The following is a 23,919-nucleotide window of genomic DNA, read 5'->3' as shown; positions in this document are numbered from 1 at the left end:
CTCACTACCTCATTTAACATCCCCCTTCCTTGATCAAATGAATACCAACAGCCGTAACATATCTGTTTGCATCTTTAATACTAGGCAACCACCCCATCCATGAATTGGTACGATTGTGAGTGGTTGCTCCACCAGTATTTTGCACCTGCGCTGCCCCCACCTTTATCATGGGGGTCTGCGGCATCCTGCTAGTGCATTTGTTATATGATTTGGTGTTAGTAAGGATGTATCTTTTTCTGTGATTTTTTTTAAATTTTGACCTATGTTAGCCGTCATTATTCACCAACACAATAACAGTTCACAGTCTAATAGAAAACCTCATAGGATGAACCAGTAGAGCGAGGTGTTCAACTGTTTGTTAATTCTGCCTCCCAAATATGGAATAAAAAGCCACCAAACAATATTATGTAGGTGAAATAATACCAATAAAAACTTCTACTCATCTCACAAAAAACAAGTCCCCACTCATGTCCATCATCTGTCAGTGGAAAACCAGAGGTTTCCACATTATTAGTGGCTCAAAGGCTATTGAAAAGCAACATGGCTTCCATAAACCAATCCAGCAATATCCACGCTCCCAAAGTCAAATCTCCCCCTCGCTTCGGAGGCATGCAGTGCGCCCAAACCACATTTAGCAGCCATGTATTTGGCATTACTATAGTGAGAAGAACCCACTTAATTTACGGTGTGTGTCTCCTGGAGCACAATCTGGGCACTATGTGTTGGGTAATGAAATTATATATTTGTAATTTTCACTCTCCAACATCCACTGCGTGCTAATTTCTGGAAAGTGCCTGTGGAGTCAAAATAGTCACTACTCCTATAGATTATTTCACTGAGGGTTATAATTTCCAAAATGGAGTCACTTTATGGGGATTTCTACTGCTCTGGTTTTCTGCAATTTGGTCACATTAGGGCTTCTGCAAATGGTGTGTCCCATCTCCTCTGGGATCTGCTCCTGCGACGTCTGCTTCTGTCACCAGGAGCCGCCTTATTCATCCTGCAGGCGGCGCTGGTGATGGAGGAGACGTCAGAACTAGAAGCTCTGGGCGGCCCAGGCTCTGTCCAGCCACTAAGATTAGGGTGCCTGGGACCTGTAGTACTATCCAGTCTGGCAATATGGGTGTGTGTGCTGTCCAGCTGGAGTAATCTGCTTCCTTGCTTCAGCCAACTGGAAAGCACCGCACCCTACTAAAGCTGGAAGCATATTGCCGGAAGCTGCCAGATACAGCCTTGTTCTCCTCTGGTTCAGTCCTCTGTGCTCAGCTCCCGGCTTGTGTATTTGCTTCCTGCTGTGACCTCGGCCCGTTTACGGACTACTTTTGTGTGATTTTGTATTTTCTCTGCTCTCCTGGTTCTGACCCGGCTATCTGACTATTCTTCTTGGCATCTCACACCACAGAACATTAGGTAACACTGTGGCCCAAGCTTAGGGGGTCTCTCTCTAAGTACAAATCCATGTAGAGGGGTTAAAGGCAAACCCTGGGATCTGGATAATGGAGTAGATAGCGCTAAGCCTGTTCGTGGTGGCCATCTTTTGAGCTGCCAGGTGACAACGAACAGTGTCCCCAATACATTGTGTCTGCACACTATCCCAGCAAGATCTGCATTCAAATAGCTAAATGGAGCACCTTCCTTTCTTAACCTTCCATGTGCCCAGACAGTAGTGTACAACCGTATATAGGGGATTGTCAGATCCAAGAGAAGTTGGAATATTATTTGTAAGATCCATTTGTTTCCTATTATCCTTTGTGAAGAATTCCAAAATTATCACCACATAAAGTGACACACGTCAGATTTGAAAAATGGGCCCAGATAGGAACACAAAACTGTCTGCAGGAAGGGGTTAAATCAGAGTATTTTGGGCACTAACTACTATAGTCAAAAACTGTGAGTATAGACTATAACATCTACTGAAACGATCAAACTCAACAGTCTCCATCAGTAATAAATGAGTAACTAGTGGTGAAACCTCTCTGGGGTAATTGGAGTCTGGGGCTCGGTGGCTCTTGGCAATCTAAACTATCGTAAGGGACAATATTTTCTATCAGATGAGTTTCAAGAAGAAATATTACACATTCAAAGAGAACTTTTTATAATAATGCAGAGCTGAGGTGTCTTAAATTTAGCTTAGAGATATATCATGGCACAGGTGTAATGTTTTTTGTTTAGTTTATCACAATCCTGTTTGAAATTAGTCGGTTTTAAAAGAAATTGAAAAGTCAGGATAAAGGGAAACTCTGCTGTTATTGGACAGAAATTCACACTTGGCCTCACTGCACATTTAATGTTGTTGATCATAAAAGTGAAGTTTGGCCAGAAAGACTAGACCTGGTCTTGTAGAGCCCATAAGAGCACATTCAGCAGCACAGAAGGGAGAGAAGGTAGATTCATCCAATAAGATATCAGGGTTCTAGGAAGCCAACAGCATCATTACCCTCCGCTTTCTCTTACAGGCCCATCATAATATTTTTCTTCAAGTAATTTTCTGGCTTTGTGGTTTACAGATCTGGGCAGGTAACGTCTCCTAATCACACGGAGTAGGTGGATCCTCCAGGTTGTAAGTTCTATGGAAAAGGGTTTCAATGCCCAAAATCATTTGAACAGTTTTGGGTGGAAGAGAATGTTGTGGTCTAGAGGCAAAATGGTGATCACACAATTGTAATACGGCCGGACTACACCACCGATAAAGCAGCCACAGCCGGTGACTGAGAAGAATCTGTGACTTCTCAGCATTTAGTGGTTACTACTCACCTGGGTAGTCATATGTAGGAATCTCCTCTTTACACCGCTCATCACCCCTTACATATGTCTCTGTAGTATTAATATGGGTCAGATCTTCACCCTGAAACAAATATTGTAAGTCACAAACAGATGAGAAGTCACATCTATGATCGGCTGTAATCCTGCCATCTCCACCGTTCTCATTACACAAATAGAAAACACATAATACTGGTGGATAAAACAAGACTGAACACAAGACCTTCACAGCCGTCTACACATCATAGGGGAGATCTCATGACACCTTCTCTCCATCTACCTGATGAGCCTGAGGAACATTGGGATCTTCTTGTTTACAGTCCTGTGGAAGAAGAGGACGGGGACATCTCTCTGGTGTTGTCCTCTTACTGGATAGATCTGTAGGAAACACATACAGGGACTGAATTCATTCTTTACATACAGATAATTATAGGCCGTGTGTATTTAGTCCTGTCTATTACCTGGTGATGTGAGGGGCTGGGGAACCTCCATCATGACGTCTTTGTACAAATCTTTGTGTCCTTCTAAATACTCCCACTCCTCCATGGAAAAATAGACGGCGACATCCTGACACCTTATAGGAACCTGACACATACAATGATACAGTCATCCCCCCGATCCTTTCATTGTGTTACTGTATAATTTCCCAGTATTCCCAGCAGTGTCACCTCTCCAGTTAGCAGCTCAATCAATTTGTAGGTGAGTTCTAGGATCTTCTGCTCATTGATGTCCTCATGTATCATGGCTTGAGATGGAGGCCCTGTGAATGGGCTCAGGGGTCTTTCCCATCCCTCAGACACATGGATCTGACAGCGCTCACTAGAGGTTTTCTTCACTACTGTGTAATTCTGGTTATGGAGAGACACATTAATAAATCTCACTACAGACATTTCCAGAGTCCTCACCTCTCCAGTTCTGTCCATCTGTTATTCCCATAGATAAGAATGATGTAATGTGACGTCATCAGAATCTCTCACCTCTCCAGTAAGCCGGAAGAGGATCTCTAGGGTGAAGTGTAATATCCTCTCCGTCATCTTGTCTCTGTCCAAATCCATCTTTGATGGGTAAAATCAGGAAAATTCTCTTTAATAGATCTTCACTGAGAGGATCCGATATTGTATGGACCTGAATGAGAAGATGATGAGCCGAATACAATTACTGGAGATAATAAAGGGAAACATATGAGGAGATATATTATTTTACAGTATTTAGTTTTCTGCTTTACATCTAGTAATAAAGCCTATATATTTTAGGCCACAGACAACAAGCAGTTTCTTCCTTGGAGTCTGCAGCTGAACACGTTTCTCATAGACTCATCTTCCTTATTGCTAATTCTCGTCTTATTTACCGACACTGGAATCGGCATTAGCAATACTGCAGGAGATATTCATTACACGTAACATGAGAAATAACTACTTCATGAGGACGACATTCATCTTCTACTATGGCTCTAGAAACATATTTAGCCAGAGTGCTTCACTGACTACATCTCCACCGGTCGTCTATATGAATGCTTCCCATCTTCCCTGGACTGTAATCTTCTATCACGTTAGATCTCATGTTTGATTCACACACAGAAGTTTGAGGCTTTGACACAGGGTAAGGTTTTTAATATTATACAGAGTAGGACTATCCCAAATGGGTTCACCTTGCCATGGTGTGATAGCTTTCATGCTATTTTTGATCAAAAACAGACCGCCAGGGGGAGCCGCCTGAAAAATGCTCGAGTTTCCCATAGACTTACATTGGGCTCGTTGCTCGGGTCTGGGACTGATGCTTGGCTTTGATATCTGACTTTTCTCACACATCAGAATAAGAATCACAATTACTAAGCATTATCATGGTTAATCTCATAAGCCAAGAAAAACCTGTAGGGACACTGAACTTTTTATTATTAATTATTATTATTATTACTATTATCCTTTCTAACCAAAACTATGTGACACAGATGCCTTACCATTAAACTGTAGGTTTATTATTTGATTATTTAGGTAGTGATATATAATTATAATAATTACATAGCAAAAGTAAATTGGGAGTTTGCAGCCAGTTCTTGGGTGGATGGAAAGAAAAATGACAAAGAAATGTTATCATTAGACCCCTTTAAGAAATGATGCAAATGAACAGTCACTTGGAAATAGATATGTAGTAAATTAGTACCTCCCAATTTACTTTGGCTATGTAATTTACCATGCAAATACACAGCGTGTCTGAAACTCTTAACACGTCAGGATGACAATCAAAATGTCAGATATTAAAAGTAAAACACCCCTGTAGTTTGTGTGCTAAATAGGGATAGTTAAAAAAATAATAATATTTCTATTGGGATTTGAACTGTGACACTTTAGTTTCAGAGGCTGATGCCTTACCATTGAGCTATCCAGGCAAGTGATAGTAACTAGCAGCTTTTCTTATCTTATGAGATCAACCATGAAAATACTCAGGGTGACTAAAAGTCATTGTGATTCTGATTCTGATGTTTGAAGAAAGTCACACATCAGACTCACACATCAAAATCAAACATCATTTGAATTTGTCTTGCTTGCAGCCTGTGCATAAGTCCCAATGAGTTTCAATCAGATTTGCACTGAAAAGCATATAACCAGATGGAACTCCTAGGTTTCTTCAACTGAGTTAATAGCTCAGTGGTTAGTGCACTGGTGTCTTGATACAGAATTTTAGGTTCAAGTCCCATCAGCGAACAGTGACTTTTTTTTTTATTATTATTATTATTACTACAGTTGTAAAAGTCACTTATCAAAATCACTTTTCAGAAACACTTGTCAGACAGGGTATTTAGCCTCAAACTGACATCATTATGATGTTTAATTTTGATATCTGATCATGTCCTAAAATGGACACTGTACTCCTGTAACTGTGTTAACCCCTCTAGTTGCTGGATGCTTCTGGAGCACAACACTTCCTGTCTCATGTGCTTGTGTTACTGCTAATAGTTGCTGAATGCTTTTAAAGCAACAGCACTACTTCTGCATGTCACACTCTGCAACAGCACTACTTCTGCATGTCACAACGGGCATTGCAGAAAATGACCTTGGTGGATGACGTTCAGGCCTTGCTAACGGTGTTTGAAAGGGTAGCTGAGAGGGAGAAACTTGCGCCAGAGCAGTGGGCTGAGGTATTGGCGCCATACTTGACGGGAGAGCCCCAGAAGGTGTACTATGATTTAGCTTTGCAGGACGCCAAAGGGTATGGCAAGCTAAAAACTGAGATTCTCGCCTACTTGGGGGTGACAATGACTATCAGGGCGCAGTGGGTTCACCGCTGGGGTAATCACCGGGACAAACCACTTAGCTTCCAAATGTTTGACCTGTTGCACCTGGTCCAGAAGTTGCTGGTACCGGATTCCCCTACACCTGCGCAGATGGTAGAGCGGGTGGTGATGGACCGGTTTGTGCACTCCCTGCCAAGGCCCATACAGGCTTGGGTTGCCCAGGGTGATCCCTGGAATGCGGATGACCTGGTTGGACTGGTCAAGAGATACCAGGGGGTTGAAGGTTCCTTGGGAAGGCAGCCCACTCCATACTGGGGTTCCCAACAGGGGGCGGAGACTCAAAAGGGGGTGGGCCATCCAAGGTCCAAAGGGGCGGGGGAGGTGGTGCCTAAGGTCCCTACAGGTGATGTTGTTTACTGGAGGTGCCACGGCCCAGGCCATATAGCCGCCCATTGTCCGCTGAGCCGATGGACTGTAGCATAGGACGCCATTGTTCATATTAAGCTTATCCGACCTGCAGTGTGAAATGTCAACCCAGCGAGGGGCCACAAGCATGTGTTGTGAAGGTGAACAGACAGGAGGTAACGGCACTGCTAGAATCCGGGAGTCTGGTGACCCTTATGATGGCCACCCTTCCTCTTCAAATGATCCCGGGGAAAAAAAGTTGGCGATCGGTGCATTCATGGTAATGCTAAGGACTAGCCCATGGCCAGAGTAGACATTGAAATGGCTCACGGTACTGAGTCCCACGAGGTTGGCGTCGTTCAGGACTTGTTGCACCCTTTTACTATAGGCTGGGACTTTTGTTTGTTTTGGGATGTGTGGGGGAAGAGTTCTAAGTTCGCTGGCTCAGATAAGAAACCAGTTAACCCTGAGGAGGTATCACCACACCCAGAGTCAGACAGGTTTCCCATTTGTGTCCTTATTGGGGATAAGGAGGTAGTGCCCCCCGAGTTTGCCATTCCGGAGTTAGGGGTGACCAGTGAGAATTTTGGGTTTGCCCAACATAGGGACCCAACTCTGAAGGAAGCCTTTAATAATGTCACTGTTATAAATGGGGTTACACAGGAGCTGGGGGTTGACACAAGGTTTCCCCATTTTATGATGAGTGGGGAGTCGTACCGGGTCAAGAAAGTGAGGGAGGAGCGAGTGGAGCAGTTAATAGTGCCAGGCCCCTATAGACAGAAGGTGTTGGACATGGCCCATTGACATGTCTTGGGGAGATATCTGGGAGTGGAAAAAACGCAGGAATAGATTGTGCAGAGGTTCTATTGGCCCGGATGTAAGTATTGCAAGTCTTGCCCTACACGCCAGTTAACCGCCCCCACCTCTCACTTTCGAAGTCCCCTTGTGCCTTTGCCCATTATTGTAGAGCATTCAAGAGAATTGCTATGGAAATTGGTTGGTCCCCTGATTGAATCTGCTCGTGGGCAACATCAAAATACACTGCTCAAAAAAATAAAGGGAAAACTCAAATAACACTTCCTAGATCTGAATGAATGAAATATTCTCATTGAATACTTTGTTCTGTACAAAGTTGAATGTGCTGACAACAAAATCACACAAAAATCATCAATGAAATCAAATTTATTAACCAATGGAGGCCTGGATTTGGAGCCACCCCCAAAATTAAAGTGGAAAAACACACTACAGGCTGATCCAACTTTGATATGTCGTTAAAACAAGTCAAAATGAGGCTCAGTATTGTGTGTGGCCTCCACGTGCCTGTTTGACCTCCCTACAACGCCTGGGCATGCTCCTGATGAGGTTGTGGATGGTCTGCTGTGGGATCTCCTCCCAGACCTGGACTAAAGCATCCGCCAACTCCTGGACAGTCTGTGGTGCAATGTGACGTTGGTGGAAATTTGCTCACTGAGTTCCTTTGGAGCTTGTGAATGCAGTCTGGAAATCCACTCACTTTCCATTTTGAGGATACATCTAATGAGATCACCTCCTCTCACATTGGGTTTAACCACCTCAATGATGCAAAAGGAGATGTCTCTGGTTTCACCTCAATGTACACTGTTCATGTGTCTCACTAATGAGGTGTCCCGGCCATGGCGTATTTCGCCCAAATGCCCCCCCCACAATCCTCTTGGTCGTGCATACATAGAATCATAGAATCATAGAATGGTAGAGTTGGAAGGGACCTCCTGGGTCATCTGGTCCAACCCCCTGCTCAAAGCAGGATTCACTAGATCATCTCAGACAGATGTCTGTCCAGCCTCTGTTTGAAGACGTCCATTGAAGGGGAACTCACCACCTCTCGTGGCAGCCTGTTCCACTCATTAATCACCCTAACTGTCAAAAAGTTTTTTCTAATATCTAATCTGTGTCTCCTCCCATTTAGTTTCATCCCATTGCTTCTAGTCTTTCCTTGTGCAAATGAGAATAAAGATGATCCTTCTACAATGTGACAGCCCTTGACATATTTGTAGACAGCTATTAAGTCTCCTCTCAGTCTTCTTTTTTGCAAGCTAAACATTCCCAAATCCTGCAACCGTTCCTCATAGGACATGGTTTGCAGACCAGTCACCATTCTGGTCGCTCTTCTCTGAACTTGCTCCAGTTTGTCGATGTCTTTTTTAAAATGTGGTGCCCAAAACTGTACACAGTATTCCAGATGAGGTCTGACCAAAGAGGAGTAAAGACCGATAATGACTTCACGTGATCTAGACTGTATGCTTCTGTTAATGCATCCCAGAATTGTATTTGCCTTTTTTGCTGCTGCATCACACTGTTGACTCATGTTCAGTCTATGATCTATTAGTATACCTAAGTCTTTTTCACATGTACTGTTGCTTAGCTCTATTCCTCCCATTCTGTATATGCTTTTTTCATTTTTATTGCCCAGATGTAGTACTTTGCATTTTTCCCTGTTAAAAACCATTCTGTTGGTTGCTGCCCACTGCTCCAGTTTATTTAGGTCTTTTTGAATCCTTTCTCTCTCTTCTCTAGTATTAGCTATCCCTCCTAGCTTTGTGTCATCAGCAAATTTAATCAGTTTACCCTCAATTCCTTCATCTAAATCATTGATAAAGATGTTGAACAATACAGGTCCCAGGACGGAGCCCTGTGGTACCCCACTTGAGACATTCATCCAGCTGGATGTGAAGCCATTTACAACCACCCTTTGAGTCCGATCACTAAGCCAGTTATGAATCCACCTAACAGTTGCCTGGTCCATTGCATACTTGGTCATTTTTTCAATAAGGATGATGTGAGATACTTTGTCAAATGCTTTGCTGAAGTCAAGATATACTATATCTACAGCATTTCCCTGATCCACCCAGTCAGTGATTCTGTCATAGAAGGAAATTAAGTTAGTCTGACATGACTTGTTAGTTACAAACCCATGCTGACTCTGGTTAATCACTTCATTCTTATCCATGTACTTACATACATGTTGTTTAATAATTTGTTCAAAGATCTTTCCTGGTATAGAAGTCAGACTCACCGGCCTATAGTTCCCTGGGTCCACCTTCTTCCCCTTTTTGAAGATAGGAACAACATTTGCTCTTCTCCAGTCTTCTGGGACTTCTCCTGTTCTCCAAGAATTTTCAAAGATTATGGAGAGTGGTTCTAAAATTTCTTCTACAATCTCCTTCAGTACTCTGGGGTGTAATTCATCTGGACCTGGAGACTTGAACTCATTTATGTTAGCTAAATATTCCCTCACAATCTTTCTGTTTACTGATAACTTGGATTCCTCTATTCCTTTAAAAGGACAGTGAAGATCAGTTGATGTTACATTCTCCTTTCTGAGAGAAAACAGATGCAAAATAGGAATTAAAAAGTTCGGCCTTCTCAACATCCTCTCTTACCATTTCTCCATTTTCATCCTGTAAAAATCCTATAGCATCTTTGACTTTTCTTTTACTTTTGACATACCCCCAAAATCCTTTTTTATTGCTTTTGACATCTCTTGCCAGCCTTAATTCATTGTCAGCTTTAGCTAACCTGATACGTGCCCTGCAGGATCTGCAGACTGCATTATAATCTTCTTTAGATATGCCTCCCTCTTTCCATTTAATAAACATTTCTTTCTTTCTTTTTAGCATGTGTTTAAGTTCTGTGTTCATCCATCCTGGTTTCCTTAAATGCTTCCCATTCTTCCTACTTTTCGGGATTGTTAACGATTGTGCTTTGAGAATCTCATTTTTAAAAATTTCCCATCCTTCCTGGACATTTTTGTCCTTAAGGACATCCAGCCATTGGATCCCTCCTATTCTCTTTCTGAGTCTCTTAAAATCTTCCTTTCTAAAATCTAACCTTGAAGTTTGAGTCTTCACATGTCTTCCTCCTCTAGTTATCCAAAATTCTATAATAGCATGATCGCTGCCTCCTAGGGTCCCAGCCACCTTTACCTCCTCAACCATTTCCTCCCTGTTTATAAGGATTAGATCCAAAGTAGCAGATCCCCTTGTTTTCTCCCCTACCTTTTGGAAGATAAAGTTGTCAGCAAGAGAGGATAAGGGGGCAGTTGTATGTGGCCACATATACAAGTCCTGAGGTTTTACAGTTGGAATAATCCCTCTGGAAAAAGGCTTCAACCGTACATGTACAACTTTCTCCACAACTAAAGAAACCACAGATTCTTCTACCTAGCCAAGTTTTTATAGAAACTATGCACTAAACGGTCCATAATTGACCAACCCTTTATGAAAGTTATTGTGGGAGTAGATCCCACAGCACCCTCAGGTCCGGGTCGACCACAAGTACACCCTAGTGTTTTCTGAGGATATTAAAGATATGGTCACTCTGATTGTGACAAGTTCCTACTACTCGTGTTATCCCATATTTTTCTTGGTCTCTTGGTTAGGCATGGAGGAGTGTCCGTCTATCCTGTTTTTCTGCAAACAATTGTGCGTAATCCAAAATGTACTGTGGGTACCTTTTTCCTTGAATCTGGTGTTCATGTCTATTGCCTGTATATTAATATCTGTGACATTAGAGCAGTTTCTACTCAACTGTAAAAATTGGCCCTTGAATATTGCTTGTTTTTTTTTAGTAATTTAATAGTTTATTAGTGCTCATAGGTTAATGGTAGATGAGTGTCCCTACGGTCCCATCCCGTTCTTTCTTGAGTAAGGCAACTGGTAATAATTAAACTCTGATATAAATCTAAGGCCGACTCTATGGATATTGAGTTCCCTGACAAATTCAAGAAATTGCTCACTCGTCTCTGACCAGATGATAAAAATGTTGTCAATATATCTATATCATACCTCAATATATGGATGCCACCACTTATGATCATCACTGAATATTGTGGTTTCCTCCTATGAGCCCAGAAATAGGTTAGCATACGAGGGGGCACAGGGGCTCCCCATCGCAGTACCCCTGAACTGGTGGAAGTACTTCCTGTCAAAAAGAAATATGTTATGAGTAAGAGTGAGTTTTAGAAGATCCTCCATGAAGTCATTATGTCTGCTACACTCTATTGATCTCAATTTCAAGAAACGTCTTACTCCTCTGATACCATCATCATGCGGTATATTACTGTACAAAGCCTCGATATCTAGTAAGGCCTGCTCCCCTACATGCAAGTATACATGCTCGAGGGTATACATGGAGGGGAGCAGGCAAAGGGAAAACTATTTCCCAGAAGGATTATTCCAACTGCAGGACCTCATTCGGTACTGTGGAAATATTATACTGTGTGTGGGGGGATGGTGGTAGTGTAGGAATATAATATACACCTGTTTAAATGGAATGTGTTCATTCCCTTGTAATCTTGACATATTTCATGTTCATCCCATGTGCAAGATACACAAGAAATCCATAATATCTCTCCATATGTTTGGACCTGTATGTTTTTAAGTTCATTCTTTTTATTTATTCCTGATCTTCATCCTTTTTAATACGTCCCGTAACATTAAACTGTGTGGGGGGCATCATACATCCAGCATAAGGGGCATAATGGGGGCATTACACTGTGTGGGGGCATCATACATACTGCATAAGGGGCATTACACTGTGTGGGGGCACCAAACATCCTGCATAAGGAGCATAATGGGGGCATTACACTGTGTGGGGGCACCAAACATCCTGCATAAGGGGCATAATGGGGGCATTACACTGTGTGGGGGCATCATACATACTGCATAAGGGGCATAATGGGGGCATTACACTGTGGGGGCATCATACATCCCGCATAAGGGGCATAATGGGGGCATTACACTGTGTGGGGCATCATACATACTGCATAATGGGGGCATTACACTGGGTGGGGGCATCATACATCCTGCATAAGGGGCATAATGGGGACATTACACTGTGTTGAGGCATCATACATCCCGCATAAGGGGCATACTGGGGGCATTACACTGTGTGGGGCATCATACATACTGCATAAGGGGCATAATGGGGGCATTACACTGTGTGCGGCATCATACATACTGCATAAGGGGCATAATCGGGGCATTACACTGTGTGGGGGCATCATACATCCTGCATAAGGGACATAATGGGGGCATTACACTGTGTGGGGGCATCATACATCCTGCATAAGGGACATAATGGGGGCATTACACTGTGTGGGAACATCATACATCCTGCATAAGGGACATAATGGGGGCATTACACTGTGTGGGAACATCATACATCCTGCATAAGGGGCATAATGGGGGCATTACATTGTGTGGGGGCATCATACATCCTGCATAAGGGGCATTACACTGTGTGGGGGGCATAACACATACTGCATAAGAGCCATAATGGGGGCATTACACTGTGTGGGGGCATCTTACATACTGCATAAGGGGCATTACACTATGTGGGGGCATCATACATCCTGCATAAGGGGCATAATGTGGGCATTACACTGTGTTGGGGCATCATACATCCCGCATAAGGGGCATAATGGGGGCATTACACTGTGTGGCGCAACATACATACTGCATAAGGGGCATAATGGGGGCATTACACTGTGTGGGGGCATCATACATTAAGCATAAGGGGCATAATGGGGGCATTACACTGTGTAGGGGCATCATACATCCCACATAAAGGGCATAATGGGGGCATTACACTGTGTGGGGGCATCATACATCCCACATAAAGGGCATAATGGGGGCATTACACTGTGTGGGGGCATCATACATCCCACATAAAGGGCATAATGGGGGCATTACACTGTGTGGGGCATCATACATACTGCATAAGGGGCATAATGGGGGCATTACACTGTGTTGGGGCATCATACATCCCGCATAAGGGGCATAATGGGGGCATTATACTGTGTGGGGGCATCATACATACTGCATAAGGGGCATCATGGGGGCATTACACTGTATGGGGCATCATACATACTGTATAAGGGGCATAATGGGGGCATTACACTGTGTGGGGGCATCATACATCCTGCATAAGGGGCATAATGGGGGCATTACACTGTGTGGGGGCATCATACATCCTGCATAAGGGGCATAATGGGGGAATTACACTGTGGGGGTCAGTAAAGGGGTCCTGTACTATGAGAACAATACGTTTCCTCCCTTCCTGTCTCCATAGTTGGGTCGTATGTATCTATTACAGGAAACAGAACAAAAACCTTATGATTCTTATAAAGGGGCAACACAAGACCCCAAAAGAGTCTCGGTGCTGAAGGGGTTAATGCCCCCTGGGCCCAGTAATGGGGTCTCCACATACCTCCACCTGCAGAGCCGCCACCACATATATGGCTGCTCTGTGCGCACAGGAGCTGTGATGAGGTCACAGGAGGGGAGGAGTCAGGGGTCACATGATCAGGGGCCTCAGTGGATGCAGGACTCTGCTGTGCTGGTTGTCATGGTGCTGGATGAGCTGAAGTTTATGTGTGGGGTCAGGAGGGGTTTACAGTGTGGATGTAGCAGAGCCGCGTGTGTACAAGGTGTACGGAGCGGAGCCGCGTGTGTACGAGGTGTACGGAGTGGAGCCGCGCGTGTACGAGGTGTACGGAGTAGAGCCGCGCGTGTACGAGGTGTACGGAGCAGAGCCGCGCGTGTACGAGGTGTACGGAGCAGAGCCGCGTGTGTACGAGGTGTACGGAGCAGAACCGCGTGTGTACGAGGTGCACGGAGCGGAGCCGCGTGTGTACGAGGTGTACGGAGCGGAGCCGCGTGTGTACGAGGTGTACGGAGCGGAGCCGCGCGTGTACGAGGCGTACGGAGCAGAGCCGCGTGTGTACGAGGCGTACGGAGCAGAGCCGCGTGTGTACGAGGTGTACGGAGCGGAGCCGTGTGTGTACGAGGTGTACGGAGCAGAGCCGCGTGTGTACGAGGTGTACGGAGCGGAGCCGCGTGTGTACGAGGCGTACAGAGCAGAGCCGCGTGTGTACGAGGTGTACGGAGCAGACCCGCGTGTACGAGGTGTACGGAGCAGAGCCGCGTGTGTACGAGGCGTACGGAGCAGAGCCGCGTGTGTACGAGGTGTACGGAGCAGAGCCGCGTGTGTACGAGGTGTACGGAGCAGAGCCGCGTGTGTACGAGGTGTACGAAGCCGCGTGTGTACGAGGCGTACGGAGCAGAGCCGCGTGTGTACGAGGCGTACGGAGCAGAGCCGCGTGTGTACGAGGCGTACGGAGCAGAGCCGCGTGTGTACGAGGTGTACGGAGCAGAGCCGCGTGTGTACGAGGTGTACGGAGCGGAGCCGCGCGTGTACGAGGCGTACGGAGCAGAGCCGCGCGTGTACGAGGCGTACGGAGCGGAGCCGCGCGTGTACGAGGCGTACGGAGCGGAGCCGCGCGTGTACGAGGCGTACGGAGCGGAGCCGCGCGTGTACGAGGCGTACGGAGCGGAGCCGCGCGTGTACGAGGCGTACGGAGCGGAGCCGCGCGTGTACGAGACATACGGAGCAGAGCCGCGCGTGTACGAGGCGTACGGAGCGGAGCCGCACGTGTACGAGGCGTACGGAGCGGAGCCGCGCGTGTACGAGGCGTACGGAGCGGAGCCGCGCGTGTACGAGGCGTACGGAGCGGAGCCGCGCGTGTACGAGGCGTGCGGAGCCGAGCGTGTACGAGGCGTACGGAGCCGCGCGTGTACGAGGCGTACGGAGCGGAGCCGAGCTTGTACGAGGCGTACGGAGCGGAGCCGCGCGTCTACGAGGCGTACAGAGCGGAGCCACGTGTGTACGAGATGTGCGGAGCCGTGTGTGTACGAGGTGTACGGAGCGGAGCCGTGTGTGTACGAGGTGTACGGAGCGGAGCCGTGTGTGTACGAGGTGTACGGAGCGGAGCCGTGTGTGTACGAGGTGTACGGAGCGGAGCCGTGTGTGTACGAGGTGTACGGAGCGGAGCCGCGCGTGTACGAGGCGTACGGAGCGGAACTGTGTGTACGAGGTGTACGGAGTAGAGAACTGCGGAGCAGAGACGCACGTGTACGAGTTGTAGGGAGCAGAGCCGCGTGTTTACGAGGTGTACAGAGCGGAGCTGTGTGTACGGAGCGGAGCCATGTGTGTACGAGGTGTACGGAGCGGAGCCATGTGTGTACGGAGCGGCCAAAAGCAAAGCCCTCTAGGTGTAAAGAACATACGACCCCCTAAAATGACCCCATTTCGGACACTGTACCCACCAGGGAAGTCATCTGAGGGTGTATTGGGCGTTCTTGCGTTCTTATCCCACAGGGGTCTCACTGATTTCTTTACCACTCGGTTGTGTGTAAATAATATTACATTTGCTCAGAGCCGCAGCGAGGGGTTCAGCCAGGGGCGGACACACCACCGATGCACCCGGGCCCAGAGGTGGATGGGGGCCCATGCAGGAAGGGGAGTAGTGCTCAGGCATTAGACCACGCAGCTGCTATGGGGCCCCTTGACTGAGGGCTGATGCTGCTTAACCCCGTCCACTCCCACCCATAATGATTTTTGATACCCTGGGCAGAGTGCGGGCATTGAAAAATAGGGTATGTCATGCAGGAGAGAGGCCACTGGCCAATGAACGCTGCCCCATCAGACTGATGAGAGCGCTCATTGGCTGCTGTGTCTGTCCTCCTGCAGGGTCTTACAGTGGCTCTTCTGCCTCCTGCTGTTCCTTTCCCAGCAGCATTTCCTCAAAGAGTAGAGGGTGAGGGAGGAGAGTCCACAGCATCAGACAGCACGCAGGAGCAGGAAGCTGATATCATTCCTGTCTGCTGTGTCCTCTCCTCCACAGTGGGTTCTGCAGCCCTCTCCAGAAGACCGTGATATCATGAAAGATTAGTATATAAGTGTATGTATATGTGCGGGGCTGCCGCCAGGAATTTCAGGCCCCATACTGGTCAATAAAATTTTGGGCCCCTTGAGACTCCGCCCAGGCTCCACCCCAGCTCCACCTCCACTCCTCAAACCTTCCACAGTCACACCGCCCACTCTTGGAAAAACTCCACTTCTGCACCACATCCTTATCAATCACACATTAAGGGTATGTGCCCACGCTCAGGAGGCGCCTGCAGCACCGAAGCTGCGGGATAGCCGTGCGGCTTCTGCCCTCAATTTATGCAATCGAGTGGCACGATTTTTTTTTTGCACATGTGGAGTTTTCTCATAGATGTTAGTCTGTGGAGAAAGTCCACATGTGGACCCGCAAGAGAAATTGACATGCTGCAGGTCTGAAAGACGTACTGCATCTCAGTTTCCGTGGGTGATCCATAGGTGCACAGAGTCGCATAGTGGACATGGGATTTCTAGAAATCCTATCCACTATGCTGTAACACCAGACTGCTGCAGGTTTGATGCTGCATAAGCATGCAGTGTCAAACACACAGCGGCTCCTGACCATGTGCACATACCCTAACAGTTCCCATAGAACACCATATCACATATATAGCAGCAGCTTTTGTTTTGGCCAAAAGATTTTGTAAGCCGCCGCCACGACAAGGTAGACTCTTCTGGCAGGGCCCTACTCTACTCTAACCTATTAAACATTTCTTAAAATATCCAGTACTCTATTTAGGTATATTTTTCTTTAAGGGAATATGTCACATAGATTTTTTCAAATAATATCACATACAAAGGGACAAAAACCGTCACACCATGGCCGGACTGCATATTACCACCACATAGTGACCAAATAATACCACATACAAAGAATACCGACACACGATGACTAGACCACATATCACCACATAGTGACCAAATAATACTACATACAAGGAGCAAATATTATTATTATTATTTATTATTATAGCGCCATTTATTCCATGGCGCTTTACATGTGAAAAAGGGGGTATAATACAAGAACAATTTCAATAATCTTGAACACAATGTGACAGCGACTGGTAGAGGCGGAGCGAGGACCCTGCCCGCGAGGGCTCACAATCTACGAGGGATGGGTGAGGATACAGTAGGTGAGGGTAGAGCTGGTTGTGCAGCGGTATGGTGGAGCGGTGGTTACTGCAGGTTGTAGGCTTGTCGGAAGAGGTGGGTCTTCAGGTTCCTTTTGAAGGTTTCCACGGTAGGCGAGAGTCTGATACGTTGGGGTAGAGAGTTCCAGAGTAGGGCGGAAGCACGGGAGAAATCTTGTATACGGTTGTGGGAGGAGGAGATAAGAGGGGAGTAGAGCAGGAGATCTTGTGAGGATCGGAGGTTGCGTGCAGGTATGTAACGGGAGACTAGGTCGGAGATATATGGAGGAGACAGGTTGTGAATGGCTTTGTATGTCATGGTTAGGGTTTTGAACTGGAGTCTCTGAGCAATGGGGAGCCAGTGAAGAGATTGACAGAGAGGAGAGGCCGGGGAATAGCGGGGGGACAGGTTGATTAGTCGAGCAGCAGAGTTTATGATAGATTGGAGGGGTGCGAGAGTGTTAGAGGGGAGGCCACAGAGCAGGAGGTTGCAGTAGTCAAGGCGGGAGATGATGAGGGCGTGCACTAGTGTTTTTGCAGATTCATGGTTTAGGAATGTGCGGATCCGGGAGATATTTTTAAGTTGGAGTCAGCAGGAAGTGGAAAGGGCTTGGATATGTGGTTTGAAGGAGAGTTCCGAGTCCAGGGTTACCCCGAGGCAGCGAGTTTGAGGGACTGGGGAGAGTGGGCAGCCATTGACTATGATGGATAGGTCAGTTGGGAGGGTTGAATGAGATGGCGGAAAGATGATGAATTCTGTTTTGTCCATGTTAAGTTTTAGAAATCTAGCAGAGAAGAAGGATGAAATAGCAGACAGACATTGTGGGATTTTGGTTAATACGGAGGTGATATCGGGTCCAGAGAGGTAGATCTGTGTGTCATCAGCATAGAGGTGATAATGAAAGCCATGAGACTCTATGAGCTGTCCCAGGCCTAAGGTGTAGATGGAGAAGAGCAGGGGTCCTAGAACTGAACCTTGGGGGACACCGACAGATAGGGGGCGAGATGAAGAGGTGGTGTGTGAGTGGGAGACACTGAATGTCCGGTCTGTTAGGTATGAGGAGATCCAGGATAGGGCCAAGTCTGTGATGCCGAGAGATGAGAGAGTCTGTAGTAAGAGGGAATGGTCCACTGTGTCAAAGGCAGATGACAGGTCTAGGAGGAGGAGGACAGAGTAGTGTCGCTTAGATTTGGCGGTTAGTAGGTCGTTTGTGACTTTAGTCAGTGCAGTTTCAGTAGAATGGTGCGGTCGGAAACCAGATTGTAGGCGGTCAAAGAGGGAGCAGGAGGAGAGGTGGGAGGACAGTTCAGAATGGACATGTTGTTCCAGTAGTTTTGAGGCATAGGGGAGAAGTGATATGGGGCGATAGCTAGACACAGAGGATGGGTCAAGGGAGGGCTTTTTGAGGATGGGTGTGATTGAGGCATGTTTGAAACATGAGGGGAAGACACCAGTTGTTAGTGACAGGTTGAAGAGGTGGGCTAGGGCTGGGATGAAGATAGTGGTAAGGTTTGGGATGAGGTGGGACGGGATTGGGTCAAGTTTACCACCACACCATGGCCGGACCACATTTTACCACCACATAGTGACCGAACAACACCACATACAAGGAACAAGTACCACCACACCATGACCAGACCACATATTACCACCAGATAATGACCAAATAATACTACATACAAGGAACATAGAATTAAACCTCATACTCTTGTTCATGCATATTTGTATCCCACCCTGTATATAAACTGTTTATTGCAGGAAATTTGGGTGAAAACCACCGATGTTAGGAAATACACCCGCATCTGATCTGGTGCAAAGCATAATATCCTGGCAAAGGATCATAGAGCCGCAGATATACAGAGCATTATCTATCATATCAACGGGAGGCAAATAGATGCATCATTGTAAAACAGACAAAACAAGTACAGAACACTGGTGAGATTACTGTAGAACATTGCAATGGTGAATCAGATTAGATGGAGCGTACAAATCCATACTATCCAGGAGTTGGATGTACAGTACAGACCAAAAGTTTGGACACACCTTCTCATTTAAAGATTTTTCTGTATTTTCATGACTATGAAAATTGTACATTCACACTGAAGGCATCAAAACTATGAATTAACACGTTACACATACTTAACAAAAAAGTGTGAAACAACTGAAATTATGTCTTATATGCTAGGTTCTTCAAAGTAGCCACCTTTTGCTTTGATGACTGCTTTGCACACTCTTGGCATTTTCTTGATGAGCTTCAAGAGGTAGTCACCGGAAATGGTCTTCCAACAATATTGAAGGAGTTCCCAGAGATGCTTAGCACTTGTTGGCCCTTTTGCCTTCACTCTGTGGTCCAGCTCACCCCAAACCATCTCGATTGGGTTCAGGTCTGGTGACTGTGGAGGCCAGGTCATCTGGCGTAGCACCCCATCACTCTCCTTAGTCAAATAGCCCTTACACAGCCTGGAGGTGTGTTTGGGGTCATTGTCCTGTTGAAAAATAAATGATGGTCCAACTAAACGCAAACCGGATGGAATAGCATGCCGCTGCAAGATGCTGTGGTTGCCATGCTGGTTCAGTATGCCTTCAATTTTGAATAAATCCCCAACAGTGTCACCAGCAAAGCACCCCCACACCATCACACCTCCTCCTCCATGCTTCATGGTGGGAACCAGGCATGTAGAGTCCATCCGTTCACCTTTTCTGCGTCGCACAAAGACACGGTGGTTGAACCAAAGATCTCAAATTTGGACTCATCAGCCCAAAGCACAGATTTCCACTGGTCTAATGTCCATTCCTTGTGTTCTTTAGCCCAAACAAGTCTCTTCTGTTTGTTGCCTGTCCTTAGCAGTGGTTTCCTAGCAGCTATTTTACCATAAAGGCCTGCTGCACAATAACAGTTGTTGAAGTGATGTGTCTGCTGCTAGAACTCTGTGTGGCATTGACCTGATCTCTAATCTCAGCTGCTGTTAACCTGTGATTTCTGAGGCTGGTCTTCCTTTACTGGGGCGGTCCTCATGTGAGCCAGTTTCTTTGTAGAGCTTGATGGTTTTGGAACTGCACTTGGGGACACTTTCAAAGTTTTCCCAATTTTTCGCACTGACTGACCTTAATTTTTTAAAGTTTATACAGTAGGACTATCAGCTGTGTATCCACCAGACTTCTGCACAACACAACTGATGGTCCCAACCCCATTTATAAGGCAAGAAATCCCACTTATTAAACCTGACAGGGCACACCTGTGAAGTGAAAACCATTTCCGGTGACTACCTCTTGAAGCTCATCAAGAGAATGTCAAGAGTGTGCAAAGCAGTCATCAAAGCAAAAGGAGGCTACTTTGAAGAACCTAGAATATAAGACATATTTTCAGTTGTTTCACACTTTTTTTGTTAACTATATAATTCCACATGTGATAATTCATAGTTTTGATGCCTTCATAGTCATGAATATACAGAAAAATCTTTAAATGAGGTGTGTCCAAACTTTTGGTCTGTACTGTATAACATATCAATTGCAATGGGATACGTCTGCATAGTGTCTGATGCAAAACCTGATCGTGAGGCTATAGGTATAGCAAGCATTTCTTTCTGTATCAATGAAAAACAGATTGTAATGGAAATATTGAAAATCTTTTCTTCTCCCCTGTCATAGATATTAAGAAGTCTCTCTCAGACTCCTCTTCCCCTATAGTAATTGTCCATGGAAGAAGAGCTGACACTTTGGCCAGTGGCCTCTATGCAAATCAACACACATATGAGAAGGGCCTTGCAAGCAAATGCTGGCCCAAAAGCTGCTACCAAACCCAATTAACACAGGCTTGTGATAGATTTACAGCTAACTGAGAAGGTTTTATTCCCAGTGCTTCAAAAGGAATGTAACAAAGGCCTGCAGACGGCCCGAAGCCAATATGGAATATGGAATAACTAAAGTTCCATATGTCTGATAATAATGGGGCCTATATTTTGGGTGGCAGGGTCAGCTAAGGAACAATATGGATATCTAACAGTCACTGTAAGCCCCTCGGGGGAGCTGTGGCACAAAAGTAACAAAATAGCAGACGGCAGCTATACCGTGTGTGGTCTTTGGAGAAAGGTAAAATCATAACAGAACATATGGAGTCACTTTTGGGCCTCTACGATCAATCCATGATAAGTTATTGCAAAAAACAGATATCTAATAAAAATATGAAGGCTGGAGACTAGCCCCCGTGATGTCATCACAGGGGGTATGTGGACAGGTCTCCCCTTAGGCATAAAAGAATCCACGGAGGATGGATCAGCACTTATGTTGGAAGTTACATATTTTGTGTAGCATGGGTCACATTCGCTGAACGGCATCGGAGTGCTTCTCTCCAACTATGCTGAGTCGTCCCTGCGAACTGTATAGATTAAGTTGAGAATTGGAAGACAACAGTAATGTGTTGCCTGACAAAGGTTTTCTATAGAGTGTGGTGTCCACTTTATAAGATGTTACTATCCCTGTCAGGAAAATATCCAGAAATGGAGTGGAAAAATCAAAGGTTCGCCGACAGTGAATTTTAAATTTAAGGAATAAGAATTCAAATACAAAACAAATTGTGACACCAACTGGGGGTCACCTCACCATACCAAAAGTACATCATCAACATATCTACCAAACCAAAAAATGTGCTCAAAAATGGATTATCATCAGAAAAAAATTAAATTTCTTCCCACCACGACATGTACAGCATAGCCAAAGATGGTGAGAATTTGGAGCCGATGGGGGCTCCAAATACTTATAAATGATATTTAGAATCAAACATAAAATTGTTGTGGGACAACAAATATTTTATGTTATAATGAACCTTTTTAAATTCACAGAATATCCACTATATTTATTTAAATGGTGTTGAACGGCAATGACGGCCAATGCGGGAGGGATGGAGGAATACAGGTAGACAACATTGCTGGTGACAAACCTATATTCTTCCTGCCACACGAACCTGTCAAAACCCCTCAGGACAGACGTAGTATCTTTCACATAGCCTGGTGTTGGAATAACTAGAGGATACAAATGTTCACCAGCCATTGTCTTAAATTCTCATTCAATGAGCCCATACCCAAGATAATAGGGCGAAGGGGGGGGGGGGGGAGAAACCCTTGTGTGTTTTGGGGAGCCCATGAAAAATGGGATAATCAGGTAACAGCCAGAGCTGAATTTTGTTATTAAACCCCGACAAATAAATGCCTTCCTCCAGAATAGTGGACAACATTGTTTTATACAAATTGGTAGGATTCATAGAGAGCACCGGAGCAGATTTCCAATATCAACAGTTCTAATAGCACATACTCCGGGTCATCAGAACATTTTGTGTCCATACATAATAATGATCTCACACAGTTTTCTTTCTTTGGTCTTGAAAAAGTTAATTATCTGGTAAGGGGTGGAAACAGACAGAAACACCTTAATATGCGTGAAGCCTTCTGGATCTGACGTGTAAATACTAAATACCCTTCGGGTAATGAATTTCCGCAATGACCTGTTTTACATCTATTGATGAAATTCATACTGGTTTATTCCCAGCAGACATCTATATGGTGACATTCCAGGTTTTCTGAATTTATTTTGTGTTTTTCCGGTTATTATTTGCCGGTGTACTTATTTGCCTTTCTGTATATTGTGCTATCATCGCTGATTCATCTTTGCAGAACGCACATAAATGATGGAAATATCTTAAAGATTTTTCAGCAATGACGGAGTATTTCCATTGCAATGTTCTGCAGCTTATTTATCTTCCATTTCTCATATATTTATTTTTATCAGTTTTTTCACAATATAATTCAATGATTTGTTTTTCGTTGATACAGATAGAAATTCCCGCTACATCCACAGCTTCACGATTCAGTTCTGCGTCAGATATTTGTTTTTGTCAGTTGTATTATAATGTAATTACCCGTTTTTCGTTGATACAGGTAGAAATGCTTGCTCCATCTATAGCCTCACGATCAGGTTCTCCATCAGACTCTATGCAGACGTCTCCCATTGCCATTGATCTGTTATACATCCAGCTCTTGGATATCATGGATTTGTATGCTCCATCTAATCTGATTCGCCATTACAATGCTCCACAGTAATCTGATTCGCCATTACAATGCTCCACAGTAATCTCACCAGTGTTTTGTACTTGTTCTCATCTGTTTTACAATGATGCATCTATTTGCCTCCCATTGATATGACAGATAATGCTCGGTATATCCGCGGCTCTATGATCCTTTGCCAGGATATTATACTTTGCACCAGATCAGATGCGGGTGGATTTCCTTGTAAATCTTCTACTATGTAATCAATTTTGATTAGCATAATTTTTTCCCCTTTATATGTTCATTGTTATAGGTTTATAGTTTCTCCATATTGGATATTGTGCATATTATTTTATATTATATTTTTACGTGTGTCAGATCGATAAGAACAATATTTCTATTCACAATTTAGACATTGATGCGTTTTATCTGTTTATTGGACATTGTTATTGTGATGCTCTATACTGAATCTATCATCCATCTCATGCATACATGTTCCTGTCCCTCTATAATCAGTATATCCTCCCACCTTCCGGTGCTATAGTTGATGGCATTTGTGATGTTCGGACCCTGTGATCTCACACCTGT

The 23,919-nt window shown here is 45.1% G+C and overlaps 1 pseudogene; it reads right to left on the bottom strand.

The window, feature by feature from the left end:
• LOC141240578 (uncharacterized) overlaps positions 1-9,583 on the bottom strand; it is a 75,304-nt pseudogene extending 65,721 nt beyond the window's left edge.
• Between the last annotated feature and the right edge of the window lie 14,336 nt (positions 9,584-23,919).

The sequence above is a fragment of the Phyllobates terribilis genome, unplaced genomic scaffold (assembly GCF_046119375.1).
Source record: "Phyllobates terribilis strain yellow unplaced genomic scaffold, ASM4611937v1 Scaffold_856__1_contigs__length_602872, whole genome shotgun sequence".
In the NCBI taxonomy this organism is placed as follows: Eukaryota; Metazoa; Chordata; class Amphibia; order Anura; family Dendrobatidae; genus Phyllobates; species Phyllobates terribilis.
Note: the sequence above shows the minus strand (reverse complement) of the source record. Positions and strands in the feature narration are given on the sequence as shown.